Raw genomic sequence first — 18,331 nt, forward strand, 5'->3', positions numbered from 1 at the left:
AGTAAGACTATAAGTCCATTTGAAGCTTTTTCTTCTAGGCTAGCACATCATCATAGAATAGATGGGGTTGACAGATTTTGTTTAGGAGCAGATTTCCCTCATCCAAAGCGTCCCTTATATCATTTTGGTCTTTTAGCAGTTCAGACCGGAGTTCATTCAACTTCTTCACCAGAGCAATGTTAAGAGCCTTTTGATGCTCTTTCTTGACATTTGCCTCAATTGCTTCTTCCAGGCTCTGCACTTGATCATCCACTACAGTACATATTAGCTTAAGCTGTGCTAGTGATGATTCAGTGTTGGGAAGGTTGGTACCGGCGATCAAACCGGTAAGGGTGTCTACAACTGCTCAAATTACATCTTGCTCCTTTTTCCTTTGAATGATTTCAAGGCACTCTTGAGCAACCTTGATGCTCTGCATTAGCTCCAATTCATTGCAGACTAGAGATCGATAGGACTGGAGATATCAGCTGATTTGGCTTGACTCCTAGTTGCCTTCGGAGTCTCCATCTGCCTTGTTCGCTTTTCTTTTCTCCACTACCTTGTCTTCTTCTTCCTTCTTCTTTTTCTCTGCTTCCTTCTTCTTTTCTTGTTCCTTGTCTTCTTCTTCTTTCTTTTTCTTCTCAGCTTCCTTCGTCTTCTCCTCTTCTTTCTCTTCCTCTTCCTTCTTCTTCTTCTCTTCTTTCTCTTCCTCTTCCTTCTTCTTCTTTTCTTCTTCCTTCCACTTTTCCTTTTCTTTATCCTCCTCTTCCTTCTTCTTCTTTTCCTCTTCTTTCTTCTTCTTTTCTTCCTTATCCTCTTCTTCTTTCTTTTTCCTCTCATCTTCTTGCTTCTTTTTCTCTTCATCTTTTCTTTTCCCCTCTTCCTCTTTTCTCTTCTCTTCCTCTTTCCACTTTTTCTCATCATCATCCCTCTTCTTCTTCTCTACCTGTTCCTCAACCACTTCCTATCTGTCCTCGGCTTGCTCACTGCCCTATTCGGCCTGTTGCACCTGTTCTGTTCCCTCAGAAGGTATGTCTTGAGTGACATCTTCTATGTCCAAGGCATTGACATCAATAGTGTTGATTGGTTCTTCAACTGGGTTTCATTCTTCATCAAAAACTTCATCCAGTTTGGATATAACCGGTTCTTTTTCTGCTTGCAGGTTGCCCATACGTGCTTTGTGAGCTTGGATAGCATGATTCATATGCTGATGAGTGTCTTTTTCAACATCATCAATTCTTCCCTCTAATAGCCAGAGTCTTCTTCTCCTTGTGAAGAAGAGTCCTTTATTTTGGTCCAAAACATTAAATAATTCTGAGTTTGAGAGGTCGGGAAAGTACTATGCAAAGACTTTCTCCCTAATCTCCTGTTCTTTTTCTATGGCAATGTACCATTTATTATCTAATGCCTTATATAATGAATCTGGTGTCTGAGATTTAATCTCTGATGGCGACCGGTCATTCTTACACAAATAAATAATAATTTCCTGTAGTACTTCTTCTTTCTCCTCATCACTAAAATCATCATAATAATCTACTAAATCATGAAGTAATTTTCTCCTAATATTCTTTATTGTTCTTTGACAATGTGTCAAAGGTTTATATGAGGAGATATCAATATTTACCAGTACAGATGTTGTCGATTCATTCTTCTTCATCTTCTTCATCTGTCTGGCCTTCTTTGGCTTCTCCTCAGACTCAGTCTCTTCAGAGTCCAGTTCATTTGACTTAGTATTCTTTTTTCTTTCAAAGACTTTTTCCAGTGCCACTTCCGATTTCTTCTTTGTAGGTGATCGCTTGGTCACTCTTGGAGTTGCAGTAGTAGCTGGTGTCAATGCTGCAGGCACTGCCTTTGCTTTCTTTGCTGCCGGTTCTTTTCCTTTCTTTACAGAGGGTTCTTTGACCGGTGCAATCCTTTCTAGATAGGTTCTGGTCCTCTCTGCCTTGGGATCAAGAGGTGAGGCAATAAGGGTTGAGGCATACCCTTCCAACATATCGTACATCACCTCATAGCCCATTGGCTCCACTTCTTCCATTCTAGGCTCAACAGCTTCCATTAAGCATTTGTCCATTTGGATGGTGAAATAGATGTCATCTTCATATTTCTTGATGATGTCACCTGAGATCCTCATCCTTTGGCTCATCTTCTGTCTGAACTCATCAAAATATTTGTTTAGCACATTAGGGCAACTAGTTCCGATAGCTTGAATGCTTTCCTTGATCTGCGTGGTTACCAGTTGGTCAGGAGACCACTGGACATCTCCTACTCTAGGAAAGCAGCCTTGGAAATAGAAGAACAACCCAACCAATAGTTGTCCGAACTTGAATCTCAGTGCATTATCCTGTTTGATCGACTTTAGATTAGACAGGAGTTGCCTCTGCATACCGGTGTACAAGTCAAATGATGCATCCTCTTTAATCATCCGGTAAGCGACATTTACCGCTGCAGCAAATACAGAGTTAATTCTGCTGGCAAAGAATGTTCTATAGCCTATCACCATGCAAGCATACTTAACAAGCTCATCCTTGATGGAGTTGACTATCATGCCTCATGAATCACTCACTGAATCAGTGAGCCTTGACATTTCTATTTTGCTTATTGTCCTTAGGGTTGGCACTTCCCTTGTGTTGCAGAAACTGGTGACTACATGAATTGCCTAAGGCATGATATCATGCATCCTTTCCAAGTACATCTTGTCACCATGGAATCTACTCAAAATGATCCTAATATGATCCTCTGTAAAGTCTTCCAGAAAGTATACTGCATTATGGAGTTTCTTCTTCTCTAAGATACTATATTCCGGTTTGATTTTCTTATCCTTTCCACAAAACAGACCTAGTTGAGAGTGGATGGCTAGAGACCCTAGGTCTTCAATCTTGCAATCAATATAGTCAGAAATTCCCTCTTCCACTATCACTCTAGCTAGGACTTGTGATAGGGCATTATACTTTGACTTCCTTTGAATGAAACTTTCAGACTCAACGGATGTACTCGATCTAGTGTGAGATGCAGAAGCCATTGTAGAATATTTTAAGAACTCGAGGAATACCATTAAAATGCAAATTTAGGGCTTTCTGATTCTCCTTCACTCCACACTCCATCAATTGCCAAATCACCACTTTGTGTTTACCTGACCATTTGCAAATTGAATTTGAATCTCCTTCACGACTTGTCAATTTCTTGAAATCTCAGCTCAAATCGCCTTTTCTTCACTTTGCTCTTTAAAAAAAATTTCTTTACTCAAAAACAGATAGTGAGAAATGATTTGAAAAAAAAGCTTTTATACATGTCTCTCACCTACCACCATAAATGCTCCTCTATTAGGGCATAAACCCTAATTTGTCTTTTTACCATTTCTGATCTTCTGCCAAGTGATAGGTATCACATATCAGTTAAGGTATTTTATCGGTTTGAACTGGGGGTTCAAAAACATTTTGTCATTTTCTCCCCCTAAGCCTTTTAAGGCTTAGTTTGCCGGTTCCGATATTTCCACACTAGGTGTAGAAAACTGGTTCCTCTTCCAACATTGTTGGTTTCTTCCTCCAAGTTTTGTTCATGTCCGTTTGAACTATTTCGACATCAATTTCTCCTTCCGGAGTGATCGGTATATCATCAGATATACTCTTTCTGCTTCTGCAGAATCTTGCAATGTGACCCGGTTTGTTACAGTGGTAGCAAACCAATCTAGGTGCTCTTCAAGGTCCATTGTTCATGTTTCCATTCTTCCTTCTACATGTTGCAACAGTGTGACCATGACCATGACAAATCATACAATTTTCTCTTCATCTAGTTGCTGCTTGATGGCCACTGCTTCTTGACTGATGATTGAAGACATTAAACCGGTTGTGGTTCTGGTTCACAAAATGTTCAGGACCAATTGCTTGGGTCCTTTAAGGATATCTTCCACTGTTATTCATCACAGACCTGCATTCAAATGCTCTATGCCCAAACTTGTTGCATGCATAACAATGACCATTGAACTTATTGGATCTAGGTACATTGTTAATAAAGTAAGAAAATTTATTGTAGGCTTTTCTCCTACATACATTGGCAGTGTGTCCTTCTTTAAGATAGTTAAAGCAAACATGTTTGAATTTTTGCTTACCTTTTCCTTTGAATGTCGGTTGCTTCTTTGATTCTTCAGCATTTGTTCCTAAGGATTCTCCTTCCTCATGTCCAGAGAAACCAATTCCATTGGTATTCTTTATTGGTCTAGATGACTCAAGCTTTTTCTCTAGCTTGACAGTACTTTTGCTGAACTTAGCAAGTATTTCCTTTGACTTAGAGAGTTCTTTGGAAATAGCAGTATTTGTCTCCATTAGGCTTGCATTTTCAAAGATGGCTATGTTCAGTTCATCTTGTACTCCTTTTTCTATTCTTCTCTCATGAAGGCAAGCAGTCAGTGCACTAATCTCTTGTTTCAACGTGGAGATCTCATGATCTCTGTCCTTCACCAGATCTTTAGCTTTCCTCTAGTTCTCAAGCTCTTAACTAAACTAGATAGTTAGTCCTTCTAACTCCTTTATCAGGTTGGAGTTTGATTCATTCAACTTATTTACTTCTGCTATCATGGCTTCCATATCTGCTTCATCTACAGAACTATTTTCAGATAGCTCCATCAGCTTTTCTACATGTACTCTCCTTTTTGCTTGAGATGTCTTATATTTGACCATAAGATCATCATAGGCTTGCTCAGACTAAGTGAGCAATTGAGTAAGTTCCCTCAACGTGTATTCCCCCATATCTCTTTCCAAGTGGTTAAACTTATAGAAAAGTAGGCTCTGATACCAATTAGTGAATAGTAAGAGGAGGGGGAGAATTAGTATGCCAAAAATATCTTCTCTAAAACACTTAAACAGTATGAAGATAAACTGGTAAAACAATTTAACAAACATACCAATTATCACACATGCAAACCAAAATGTAAATAAAGCATTCACCCACAAAAGAAATACAACCATAACACAAGATATTTGACGTGGAAACCCAAATGGGAAAAGCCATGGTGAGATGGAACTCATAAGTCACTATCTTTGTTAGGAGATAAGTTTGATTAAAGACTACCTTGCTAGAGGATTTTAGATTCAGAGAGGTGAACCACCTTGTTAGAGGATTTTACAAAAGGCTTTTGGGCCTACCCAGTTAAGGGCTACAGACTTGTCAAAGATGTGAGTAATCAACAAGTGTTTGATCTATCTAATAGCACAGACTGCTTGGTTAGATCTAGTATAGCTCACAGTTAATGCATTCCAGCATTACTTCAGTCTTCTCTATCTCTCACTCAGTTACAACCCGATCTTCTCAGATAAGATCACTCTTACAACAACTCATCAACCACCTTAAACCCTAGCACAACAAAAACCTTTTCAGTAACAACCTAAAACCCTAGACATGATGTCCTTTTAAAGGAATCTGATTTCATGTCGGTCTAATAGGATTACATTACAATTTCCTATGTTCAATGAATCTAGACATACTCAGTAACATGACACAAGAACCACCGTCAGTGTGTCAGCACCATCAAACAATCGGTGGATTGGTAACTCATCACAAAATTTTGGCTGGTAACTCATCACAGAGTATTACCGGTTCATACAAAATATCGGTTGCCGGTTTGACACAAATGTAGACTGGTAAGAATGTGTTATGCTGCTTGAGATCTATGAACTGCTTGGAGTCGACATGCCACTTCAGACTGGGAAACACATTCTGCAAAATCACCAATAGTCTAAAGACTAGAATACAACATACCAGTTGGATCGGAATACCAGTTGAGCTCTAGCTCATACATATAAAGGGGATCTCAATGCAAGTGTGTGTCCATCAATGACAATCACAACATAAACATCAAAAATGCCAACACCAGGTTCCCAAGTTCCCAAGTCTTCCCAACTTTGATGACCTAGGTCTCCGAAACTCCTAAGTATTCTCTTCCTTAACCCTGGAACTCTAGAACCCTAAATTTCCTAGGTTTCCAAGTCTTCCCAACTTGAGTGACCCAAGTCTCTAAAGTTTCCCCAACTTCAATGGTCCAGGTCTCTAAAGTTTCCCCAACTTTGGTGACCTAGGTCCCTAAAGTTTTCCAAACTTCTTTTGGCTCACAACACTTCCAGGTGGCATGATTGACACTCAAAGCTTAAATGATCTGATGATTTTTGTGATCTGTGCACCTTATTTTGTGGAGCCTCGGGGGTGTATTTAATATTTTTGGCAGGATTTCCATCAAGAGAGGTATGAGGCCATGCTTGTTGTAGTGACTTATGTCATGTCTAGATACTCTGACTTTAGAAGGTCAATCAATTCACCCTTCTCAGGGTTGCCTTTTATGGGTATGGCTAGGTTTCTTGCATGTACATAGGTCAAGTGCATGCAATTCCCTGCACTTCTAGACTGACATGAAGGGGTCAGGATCACTCTTGTAACCATTTTTATATATAAAGGTTGGTAAGCCTCATTGTAAAGGGTTCTCTCCCTAGTGGCTTGAGCTATTCTATTCTCTCTCACTTCTCTTGTATTATTCTATATTTTGTAACTATAAGTTGGCCATTGGCCTTATAATGAATTGAAATCACCATTCTTTCCTTCTTTCAACTTATGTATGTTGTGTATGTTTTCTTACCTTCATCATAGGTGTGTGTTTTGTGGCTCTTCTCTCATTTATGTTGTGTTAACTTATTTCTGAGTGTGACTTGTGGGAAACCTTCTCCCCTCTTGGCATTTAGTGAATTCTAATCCCCATACATGCATTGGGGTCACTCATATAACTAAAGTTTGTGCATCTCTTGCATTTTTGAATTGATTCTTTATGTCACTTCAAGTAGGGAGAGAAACAATCTCTTCTTGGTGCATCACCTCCTTTTGTTTTAAGCATTTCTCTCTTCCCTTTACCTCTGCAAGTAAGTTCTTAAGTGTTGAGTTGGTTCAACACTTGCACGTGGATTGAGAAGGAAGTCAGCTTTCTCTAGAGATTCAACCCCCTTACACAAGGTCCCACACTTTGGGGTTGTTTCCATTTTTCACAAGGTTGTTGAGTTGATAGCTCAACAAGTGTGTGAGATTTGTAATAACAGATCTCATCAAATATATAAGAAAAATAAAGGTATCAAAAATCAAGATGTGAGATCCTACCCCACTTGGAAGAGTCATTATCATGATGTCTTATTATACACAGACTGAAAGTAGCACTATAATGGAATCGACATATCATTTATCAACAAAAACAAAGTGTCAACCAGGTATCTTAACTAGAACAAAGAATCTGAAACTAAAAACAAAGTATCTAAGTCCTCAAATGAGAAAAATAATGATCTAGCCCCTCAACATTATCCCTATAATGGAATATTGGTCTTGGAATTTATAGATCCTGTATACAGAAACTAGATAGGTACATCTTGGAATTTATCCTAATTATTATCTACAACTGCATGAATCTAGTGTTGTGGTACTCTTGGTTGATTCCTTTGCCCAACTAAATGTTGAGGACAAGCATTGGCATAGTGTTCACCTCTATAAATAAAACACCCATCTCGAGCTTCTATTGGTCCTTCAGGCCTATCCTTTATGTTTTTGTTACTACTATTGTTGGCCCTCCTATTACTTCCATTTTGATTCCCTTCTAGTCTTTCTTGAAAGTTATACCCCTCTTCATGTTTTGAATCTGTTAGCTTTTACCACACTGTTGGTTGTTGTTTTGAAATTTTTTATTCTCAAACTTGGCTTCACAATTCTTATGGTAGGTAGCTACTTGTTGAAGCCTTTGTTCTTATTTAGTTTCTTTCTCAAAAGCCTCATCCATAGTCTATGGGTTATGGATATCCACCTCTCTCCCAATATGTGGTCGTAATCCCAGGATGAATTTCCTGATTCTGAATCACTCATCCATCTGGTACTATGGTACATACTTGACAAAATTGGAGAATTTTTCCAAATATTATGTCACTAACATAGTAGTTTGTTGGTTAGTAGATTTGTCACCTAACTCTATATTCTCCCACCCACGGAGATGACAAATATAACCATAGTTGAACCAGCCTAACAAAATATGAACTGGCTGATTCTCTACTTATTTTACAAGGTGGCAGCTACCTTCTAATGATTTTCACTAAATCAATAGACATTTCATATGCTTTTGACCAGAAAGCAAATAAGGAAAGAGCTTTTAACTAGAAAAATTTATAAAGGAATTCACAATACTAACCGCTATTTTGGGAATTTCTCAGATTATAAAGTAAAGCTACTACAAAACACCATTCACAACAACTGAAATATAAAATCATCTACCATTTTAATATAAATTTACCATTGACATCTATTTCAAAGAAAAAAAAGCATCCATACACAATAATTCAAAGCTCATGAATATATGAAAGACACTAATAGTTCTTCTATATTAAAAACAACAAACAATTCATGCATAAAAGTTTTTTTTCTCTAATGAGAAAAACAAAGTTTTCCCAAAAGATCCTAATTAGAAACATAGTCTAGATATTTAAAATATGAAAGATAACAGTTTCTTTAAATAAACCGTTATTTTAAAAGTCCTTTGGCCTTCCCCCTGACCAACCAATGATCAAGAAAAGTAATTAAAACATAAAACAAAAACCACCACTGCCTATTCAACTTCTAGTTCTTCATCTTTAACAATCTCCACCTCCTGTTGGACATGCGTCGTCTCTTGAGTTTTTATCCTCTTCCTATATTCATGGTACCTATTCATAGATGGCTCCATTTTTGGGTCCTCTGGTATAGTGGTGATCTGCAACCTTGTTCTCCACTTTGCATCCAATCCATCCATAATCTCTATATTATTGTGCATTTCATCCATCTCTGATTCAAAAGTAGAAGCGTGATTTTTCAAGTGACACAGTGTCTTAAAGGATTCCAAGGACATACTATTAGGATCTCTAACATTCTTTTGATAATTATCTCTAAATTGGCCTATCATTTCACTACCAATACATTTTCCTTAAAATTGTCCATTACGTCAACATCCAGAGCATAGAGATTTTCTTTAATTTTCAACAAGTCTCTTAAGTAACATCTTAGGGTACTATCAATCTCATCAATATAGTCATGATAGATTTTCTCTTTCCAATCTAGTGCATCATGCTAGATAGGATTAACCTCCCTTGGATGTTCAACTATTTTCTCAGTAGTCAATATGGTGTGGCCCAATGACATAAGCTCTGTGACTTCTCCTGAGAGCATGAAGATACTTCCATGTTCCTTTTTGACCTGTTGTAATTCTATTAACAATTCCTTTCTTTTGTTCCATATATTCATATATAGAATTTTGAACTTAGTGACATTACCTACCCCAATACCATGCATTTCATCGATCCAATCAGTGACAAATTTGGCATATCACAGGTTACCTCTAACTTTCCTCAGAGTGTCTGGATTAATCCCCTGTACATGCAAGTGTGAAGACTATCCTGCATTAGTATTTATAAAAGATGAAATGAAATCCTTCAAAGGTTGTACCTGAGATTGGAGCTCAACATTCTTCTTCTTTTGTTCCTATGCTCTTTTGATCAATGCATGACTAGAGTAGTCAACATGATAGACGTCCCCCTCCAAGGTTAAGGGTCCCATATCTACATGAATGATCTTATAATTCTTCTCAGTTATATCACTTGCATCCACATTCCCAATGGGATCAATTATTTCTAGGATTTGGTGACCAGAGGAAGGATCAGAGACAATTTGGGACATCCTTTTAGCCTTCTTAGGATTACGGGAGCTTTGTAATAACAATACAATTGTGTTAATTTTGGTAGATACATGGGTGAAAAAATTTCCTTTCTTCTCAACCTCTGACTTCAGCCAAACTAGAGAGGTCATGTCAGAGTTTAATTCATTATTGGTAATGCCAGGAGTGTTTTGCATAGGGGAAGAATGAATTTCAAGTAGAGTAGGATAAGACCGATCATCAATGATTTGCTGATTTATACCCTCAGAATCAAAGAGGGGCAATTTTCCTTTGGGTTGTCTAGCTCGGTCATCTTTTTCAAAAGTGGATTTACTCCGAGCAATGGTCTCTTTTGGCTTCTCTCCATCAACACCTGATTGAGATCTTATGCTCAAAGGTTTGTCTATTGACCTAGTTGCTGGTGTCTGGGAAGGGGAGGAAGAAATTATCCCATGCTCTCTATGAGATGATTATTTTTGACCTTGAGAGGAGCTAACCTACTACTTCCATTTACCATTTAGTCAGTCAGAGGTTCTTCTTAACATCAGAGTAGTACATACCATTAGGCTCAAAACTTCTTCCTTAGACCATTCAACTTCTAAAGAGACCGCATTAGCAACAATATGGTATTCCGGGTCAATGATGACCTCATCTTCAATAACATCATCTAGGACATTGAAAGAAACACCAAGGGTGTAAATTTTTCTGCAAGGAGAGCCTTGTATAGCTTCTTCTAAACACTTCAAAATCATCTAAACAATCTTCCCACAAAGCTTTGAGTTTAGGGCGATGCATGTAACCTTTAGCTCTATAAAAATAGTGCCTTACATACACTTTACTATCGAAGCTGCCTCTGGCTGATAAAGATACAAAATGAAACTTCTCAAGAAGTTTCCCTACTACCTTAGTAACACCATTATTTTTACAATAAAAGACATTGGTGGACAATGGAAAGTGATGCAAGAGCATCCCCAGTTCATAGCAATCTTGCATCAACCAAAAACATTTTCCTTTCTGTTTTGTTTTCTATGTGTCCTAGGTTTGGCTCACCGAATCCTATAGAGTTGGATTCTACTTGAATACTTGATCATCCTTATTTCTTCCAAACCGCATCGCATTTGGATCATTTTTTGGCAAGATATCACTATCGGTTTCCATGATAGTTTCTTATTCTTGGTTGCCTAGAACTATTCTTGTGATCTATCAGAACCCATTCTGAAGCTTGCAGAGGCTTGAGAATTAATTTTGATGTTCCTTGGTATGTTGCCAAACTTTTCCCATGGTCTACGTTTCATCCTTTGGATTTTCCTAAGGAATATCTTGGTGGAGGCTGGCCTTGTTTATTTTTCATGTTAGGTCTTGTTCTTCGGTTTTGATCCCTTTTGGGCCAACTAGATCCTTTGGATTGATATATATATTTATAATTATACATTAGAATGCAATCAACTAGAGAATCAAGTAGCTATACTATGCGTAGAATATAGATTATAAGATTCAAGGTCCCCATTGTGACCTATTTTACCAAGCTTGTGAGCCCGTATGTTGTAACCCGGTCATTACTGGTTGAATGTAATCAAATTTGTGGCAATAAAACAATATGTTTATCATTACCTCCATCATATATTTGTGTTTATGTTGTGTTTACTCTTGCTGACTGGTCCGAATTGATCTCTTTGAGGTCCCTCCTCACCCGTGACTGCTTCAAGTGGTATTAGAGTGAAGTTTCATTCTAGAGGTTGTGTGTCCTAAAATTTTGTTGTAGGGTGGCGGATTGCAGATCCGACCTACAGCTGTAGAGGACTGGCATGAATCGATGGCGCAAAGAGGAGCTAGGAATGGTGGAGTGCATGGGAATGTAGACCCTATTATGATGGAGATGTTGTGAGGAATAGAAGCCTAGTTATAATTTGTGGAGATATCCTAGAGAAGAGGATGACATATTGAAGATGTAAGTGAAGATGAAGGAGAAGAAGCCCCAATAGATAGAGCAAACCTACTAGCAGTTGATCCAGATGAGAAAATGTTTTTGAGTATGGTGAATAATAAACCTCATTTTAGCACACTGGAATATGATGGGAAGTTAGATTCTAATGAGTTGATGGATTGGATCTCAGAGATGGAGAATTATTTTGATTTTGAAAACACTACAAAAGAGAGGAAGGTGAAATATGCTTGTACCTGGTTGAAAGGTCATGAATCTATTTGGTGGGAGAATTTGCAAGTTGATAGACAAAGAAGAGGTAAAGAGAAGATTACGACATGGGATCAGATGATTGCTAAGTTAAAGTCAAAGTTTGTGCTGGTGAATTATCAAGTGGTTCTATTTTGGAAGTTACAGAATTGTGAGACAGAAGGAGTCTAGTGTGAAGGAATACATTGAAGCATTTTACAAGTTGAATATCAGATCTGAACATGTTGATGATGAAGTGGAAGAAGTTACAAGATATTAGAATGGATTGTGGATGTCTATACAAGATGAATTGAGTGCGATCAAATTGGGGAGTGTTGAAGAGGCTTACCAGTATGCCCTAAAGAAAGAAGAGAAGTTAAACAAAAGAATGAACATAGATAGAGAGGTAGAGGTGGAAGGTTTATGGGAGGAATATTTCAAGGAGAAAGATGATATACCAGAGGAAGAGGAACCAGTATAGATCAGAACAAGGACAAGGAAGTGAGAAAAGAAGGTAATTCATACTGGAAGGATGATAGAAATTTCTACTAGAGGAGAGAACCAGATGGTTACTGGTATGAGAACTTTGGAAGACAAGACAAGAGGACATTCAAAGGAACCTACTTTAAGTATGGAGGAGAATGACATCATGCATTCAAGTGTAAGAAGATAGAAACTACCAAAAGAGAAGTAGTGGTGGAAGAAAACCCCACTAGATTAGACAATAAACTGGAAAATAGAGAATTGTTGATGATGAGGAGAGCTTTGTGTCATACCGGAGGAGATGAAGAGCCCTTGTAGAGGAAGAATCTATTCAAGTCCAGATGTAAGGTATCTGGTAAGTGTTGTAAAGTTGTTATTGATCATGGTAGTTCAGATAATCTTGTTTCAAAAGAGATGGTGACTAAGTTGAAATTATAGAGATTAAAACACCATAAGCCTTATTAGATAGCATGGATTCGGGATGAACATAAGTTGTTTGTAAGTGAACAATGTTTGGTAAAATTCAAAATTGGGAATTATCATGATGAAGTCTTGTGTGATATTATGCCTATGGATATTTGTCATCTTTTGCTGGGTAGACCTTGGTAGTTTGATAGACAGGCAGTACATGATGGGAGGAAGAATAGATACACTATTGTGGACAATGGGATGAAACAAACCTTGTTACCTTTGGAGGAACCTTTGAAGAATGAAGTCTGTATGAATGCTAGAATCTGTTTAGTAGATGAAAGGAAATTCCTGGATGGATTGAGACATGAGAAAGTGTTCTTTGCCTTAATTCCTAAGAAGACTGAGAGACCAAAACCAGAAGGAGAACACTCAAAAGAGAAGAGATTTGTTGACAGAATATGAGGACATCATTTCAAATAATGTACCTGATGGATTTCCACCTATGAGAAGTATTAGTCGTTGCATGGACTTGGTTCGTGGAGCTAGTTTGCCTAACAAAGCTGCACACCGGTTGAAACTGGTAGAGATTGAAGAATTGAATAGACAAGTGCAAGAGTTGTTGAAGAAAGGTTTGATCATAGAGAGTTTGAGCCCTTGTGTAGTATCAGCAGTATTAGCACCTAAGAAGAATAGAGAATGGAGAATGTGTACTGATTTAAGAGAAATAAACAAGATCATAGTAAAATACCAGTTTCATTTGCCTAGGATGGATGATATAATGAAATGCTTGAGTGGAGCAAAATAATTTACAAAGATAGATTTAAAGAGTGGATATCACCAAATCAGGATCAGAGAAGGTGATGAGTGGAAGACAACATTTAAGACAAATGAAGGACTATATGAATCGTTGGTGATGGCTTTTAGATTGACTAATACACCGAGTACTTTCATGAGGCTGATGAATGAGGTATTGAAGAAATCCTTGGGTAAGTTTGTTATTGTGTATTTGGATGACATTCTGATTTGAGTAGGACAAAAGAGGAGCATTTGTTGCAATTAAAACAAGTTTTGTAGAGATTGACAGAGGGGAAATTACTGATCAATATCAAGAAGTGTAATTTCATGAAGGATGAGTTAGTCTATTTTGGGATTTGTGATATCTAAGGATGGTTTGAAGATGGACCCTGAGAAAGTGAAAGAAATTGTTGAATGGCCTACACCGGAAAGCATTGGAGAGGTAAGATCATTTCATGTATTAGCTAGTTTTTACCAGAAGTTTATCAGAAATTTCAATTCAGTTTGTAACCCTATGACTGAGACCATGAGAGGAGATCAGAAGGAATTCAAGTGGACCATCGAAGAAAACACAAATTTTGAACTATTGAAGCAGAAAGTGACTGAGCAGCCTGTGTTAGCTTTACTAGATTTCAATAAAGTATTTCAAGTGGATTGCGATGCAAGTGAAACAAAAATAGGAGCAGTCTTGAGTCAAGAAGGAAGAGCAATAGCCTATTTCAGTGATAAATTGAGTGATGCCCGAAGGAGATATTTAGTGTATGATTAGTAGTTTTATGCCATAGTTCAAGTCTTGAAGAAGTGGAGACATTATTTGTTGCCTAAGGAGTTTGTCTTGTATATAGGTCATCAAGCTTTGCAGTATTTGAACAGTTAGAGTAAGTTGAATCAAAGACATATGAGATGGGTAGAATTCTTGCAGAGTTGCACCTTTGTGTTGAAGCATAGAAGTGGTAAATCTTACAAAGTTTTTGATGCATTGAGTAGGAGAAGGAATTTGGTAATAGAGATGAGAGTGATAGTATTAGGATTTGAAGATTTGAAGACCTTGTATGATGAAGAACTGGATTTTGTAGAACCTTGGAAAGCATGTTGAGAACCGGTTATGGTAGATAGAAGAAAATTGTTGGATTACTTCATTAAGGATGGGATGGTATTTAGAGGAGTTCAATTGTGCATACTTAAGAGTTATATGAGGGAGAATCTAATAAATGAGAAACATAGTGGAGGTTTAGCTGGACATTTTGGCATTGACAAAATAGTGGCATTGGTGAGTGAGAAGTACTTTTGGCCCCAGATTTATAAGGATGTTAAGAGATATGTGCAAAGTTGTAGAGTTTGTCAAGCTGCAATGTTAGGAATCAGAGGCAATTGAGAGGGGGGTGAATCAACTATCTATTAATTTCAACTCGAATATAACTTAATCAAACTTGATGCATAATACTGGTAAACAAAACTTAATGTTAGTTGACAGTTTAACAGTTAATAATAGTACTAGTAAAGTTTAATGCATGAGGCAGAAAGATAAATAACATCCACAACACATAACACATATATTTGTACGTGGAAACCTTGTACGGGGAAAACCCATGGTGGTAAACATTACCCACAATCAAATGATACTACTACAGATAGTATGTGTGTACAAATGGGGTTTGCACATGCAAAAAGGCCAACTTCATATGCTAGATTCAGTATCGGTGAAGCTCTGATTGTCTTCTTCATACCTTCCTTGAATCTTCAAATGATGTCTATGTGAGCAGCTCTGCTTATATTTGCATATACCTTATTACATTCCTCTTCTCACCATTACATAATCTCACAAATGAGATCTTACATATATACCAGATCATAAGACCAAATGTGTAGGTTGGCTCACTAAGCATATTACCATTAAATCAATTAAAAATGAATCAATATGCGATGCATCATGTCAGCTCAATGCATTTACAATAATAACCAATCAATAAATCATCTTCATAATGTTTCATGCTGATCTGGAATAGATAACGCATGCCGGTCCATAACATAGACCAATTTGTTGGTAACAACAAACATGTAAACTCAGTTAGATCAATAACAAAATCACCAAAACCAAGTGTCCAAACCATGTCTTCAATATAACCAAGTAATCTCCAGATGATAACAAGTCATCCTTTATGCTGGTGAACAATATAACTTGCCAGTGAACCAAATACTGATGACTGTGCATAAGTCACTGAACTTGCTAGTGAACATAACCAAAGATCTCTAGTGTTGATAACTCTTGACAAATGTTGACATCAATGACAAAACCAATGCAATACATCCATAATACCAACAATCTCCCCCTTTGGCATTAATAGATCCAACATCCATAAAAACCATCTAAGTGCCAAAGTAGAAATGCCAGAAACCAAAAACCAGCAATCTCCCAAAGAGATCAATTACCAGAAATCAAAATACATAATATCTCTCCCCCAATAAATAATCTCTCCCCAAAAGATAATGTAATAAATAATCTCTCCCCAAAAGATAATGTGTTTTTCCATAGATATCTCCCCCCCTTTGACATCGAATGCCAAAGCACAAAAAAAGAAAAAAAGAGATACAACGAGTTCATAGAATCAATTACAAATACCAACTTATAACCAACTACTCCCCCTGAGAAGTATCTCTCCTTCATTAAAGCCGAACAAATATTTTTCTATTAATTCTTTCAGTCTGATGCCATTCTCCAACTATCTAAGTCTCTATCGATGAGGGTATTACCCCAAGCTACTCTCTGAGATATTCAAAAGTTTCCTTAGGAAAAGGCTTAGTAAAGATATCTGCAATCTGATCTTTAGTATTCACATAAACCAATTTCAATTCTTTTGCTTCAACATTCTCTTTTAGAAAATTGAATTTGATAGTAACATGTTTAGTTTTAGAGTGAAATACCAGATTCTTGGATATATCAATTGATGCCATATTATCACTGTAAATGATTATAGGTTCTTTGCATTTTACCTTTATGTCTTTCAACATTTTCTTAATCTATAATACCTAAGTACAATTAGTTGTTTCTGCAACATATTATGATTCTGCTGTTGATAATGATGTACAACTCTATTTCTTGCTCAACCATGAAACTAATCTGCTACCAGGAAAGAATGCTCCACCGGTGGTTCTCTTTCTATCATCTACATCTCCTACCCAATTAGCATTTGTGTATGCACATAAATCAATATTTTCATCTTTAGGATACCATAAAAAAAGATTTGTTGTGCCTTGTAGATACCAAAAAATCCTTTTCACTATTGATTCATGATTTTCCTTAGGATTACTCTGAAATCTTGAAACAATAGATACTACATTCATAATATCAGGTCTTGTTTGTATCAAATATAGTAAACTTCTAATCATAGATTTATATCTTGTTGGATTAATAGGTGTTGATTCATCCTTTAAAGATAGTTTATCAATTGTAGTCATATGAGTACTTACTGGTGTACAGTTTTCCATACAAAATTTCTTTAGTAGTTCCTTCAAGTACTTAGATTGACATATGAATATACCTTTATCAGTCTATGAAATTTGTAATCCTAAAAATAATTTTATCTCCCCAATCATAGACATTTCAAATTCTTCCTGCATCTTATTAGAAAAGTCTTTACACAATCCATCTTCTCCTCCAAAAATTATATCATCAACAAAAACTTCAATAACCAAGATGTCATCATTAGTCACTTTGAAATATAAGTTGCTATCAGCATTACCTTTAGTGTAACCAAGCTTCAAAAGATATTTGTCCAATCTAGCATACCAAGCTCTAGGAGCTTGCTTCAATCCATATAAAGCTTTCCTTAACCTGCAAACCATATCTTTGCCATTTGTCAAATAAAATCCATCAGGTTATTCAATGTAAAGTTCTTCTTCAAGATCACCATTTAGAAATGTACATTTAACATCCATTTGATATACTTTATAGTTCTTGTATGCTGCAAATGCTAGAAATAGTCTACCTGCCTCAATTCTAGCTACCGGTGCAAAGGTTTCAATTTAATCAATTACCTCTTTCTATGAATATCCCTTACACACTAATCTTGCTTTGTTTCTGATTACCTTACCATCTTCATTAAGTTTGTTTTTGAATACCCATTTAGTTCCAATTACATTTTTCTTTTTAGGCCGAGGAACCAATGTCCATGCGTTATTCTTTTCAATTTGTTCCAATTCATCTTCCATAGATTTAATCCAATGTTTATCTTCACATGCCTCATTAACTGATGCTGGTTCAATTTGAGAAATTAGACATACCTCTTCATTTTCCAGTCTTCCTCTAGTCATTACACCTTGATACTTATTCCCAATTATCTGACTTTCAAAGTGATTCAATCTTACATACCTGTGTGCATTCACTTGCTTCTATTCTTCAGCCACTTTGGAATTCTCTGATGATGTCGGTGTGACTGGATCAACATTCTATACCAATGCATTCTGTATAGGTTTATTTGTGATTATCTCAATTGCCAATTTAGAGTCCATAGACCTTGAATTACCTCTAAATTGTTCATCAATCTTCACATTTGCACTCTCAATGATTTTCTGTAATCTCTTATCAAAAAATTTATATGCCTTGGTCTTAGATGAATAACCAAGAAATATTCCTTCATCACTTCTAGGATCAAATTTACCAATATAATCATCTCTCCTAATATAACATTTGCTTCCAAATATTCTGAAATATTTAAGAGTAGGAGTATTACCAAACCATAGTTCATGAGGGGTCTTACCAGTTTCACCTTTGATGTGACCTCTGTTGAATGTGTAAACCCTTG

This window comes from Cryptomeria japonica, chromosome 10 (assembly GCF_030272615.1).
Source record: "Cryptomeria japonica chromosome 10, Sugi_1.0, whole genome shotgun sequence".
In the NCBI taxonomy this organism is placed as follows: Eukaryota; Viridiplantae; Streptophyta; class Pinopsida; order Cupressales; family Cupressaceae; genus Cryptomeria; species Cryptomeria japonica.